The sequence below is a fragment of the Octodon degus genome, unplaced genomic scaffold, assembly GCF_000260255.1.
Source record: "Octodon degus isolate 3935 unplaced genomic scaffold, OctDeg1.0 scaffold00092, whole genome shotgun sequence".
Classification (NCBI taxonomy): domain Eukaryota; kingdom Metazoa; phylum Chordata; class Mammalia; order Rodentia; family Octodontidae; genus Octodon; species Octodon degus.
The window spans coordinates 9,229,512-9,230,600 of NW_004524668.1; the positions used below are offsets into that span (position 1 = coordinate 9,229,512).

At 45.1% G+C, this 1,089-nt stretch overlaps 1 protein-coding gene across 3 annotated transcripts in view; it reads right to left on the reverse strand.

Annotated features, from left to right (window-relative positions):
* The window catches only part of Dnajc16 (DnaJ heat shock protein family (Hsp40) member C16), a 39,822-nt gene that overhangs the window by 14,673 nt on the left and 24,060 nt on the right, over window positions 1-1,089 (reverse strand). The window lies entirely within an intron of this gene.

Below are 1,089 nucleotides of genomic sequence, written 5' to 3' on the forward strand. Positions count from 1 at the left end.
TTTATTCATATTTTAGGGAAAGGTCTACAGGATGTTCAAGGCCTACTAGATTGGACTTGGTTTTTTTTGGTAGTACCAGGGACTGAACTCAGGACCTTGTGTTTGCCAGGCAAGCACTTATTCCACTGAGTTATCTCTCAGGCCCTAGGTCGGACTCATAGTGATCGGCCTGTTTACAGCCTCCCAAAAGCTAGGATTATAGGTGTGCGTCACCACGCCCAGTCTCAATTGCTATCTCAGCATGCCCCATGGGTGGGACAGGCCTGGGGATCAAACCCCTAGCCCTTATGCCTGTTTGCAGGTGCTTTAATCCGATGAGCTATTTGGCTGGCCCCCCTCAGGACATTTTTATACTCAGAAGTACGGAAGATCCCAAAGATTTTGATTATGCTAGATGGATTCATTTCCTTTATCCACTTAGAGAAGCAGGTCTTGCCATATTGCCCAGGCTGGCCTTGAATACCTGGGCTCAAGCAATTGCCTGCTACTGCCTCCTGAGTAGCTGGGGTGGTGTGAACCAGTGTGCCTGGTTCCTATGTGAGTTTTATTACTGATATTTATTAGCTGTCTTAGAAACTGAAAAACAGCAGGGCTGGCGAGATAGCTCAGCAGACTAAATACCTGCTTAGGCAAGCACAGAGACTGGGGTTTGCTCCCTGGTACCACATGCCACGCCCCTGGGCCCACTGAGCCAGCCACTGAGTCCAGGTGTGGTGGCGAGCGCCTATAATCCCAGTGCTGGAGAGACTGAGATGGGAGGATCACTACAAGTTGCATAGTGAACCCTGTACAAAATACATTAAAAAAAAATAAAAAAAAAATAAAGAAATTAAAAAGCAAAACCTGTACATGTTAACATGAATGATACATCTTTAAAGAAAAACACTGGGCTGGGAGGAGCTCAATGGTAAAGCACGTGACCAGCGTGCAGGACACCCTGGGTTTGATCCCCAGCACCACAAACAAAACAAAACATTCTACTATTTTCTAGAACCAAAAATATTTAGTATAAATAGTACTGCTTTACATTAATTTACCTATTTTTTCCCTACTGGGTTATCAGCCCTTTTAAAGTTCTTGCTTTTGGGC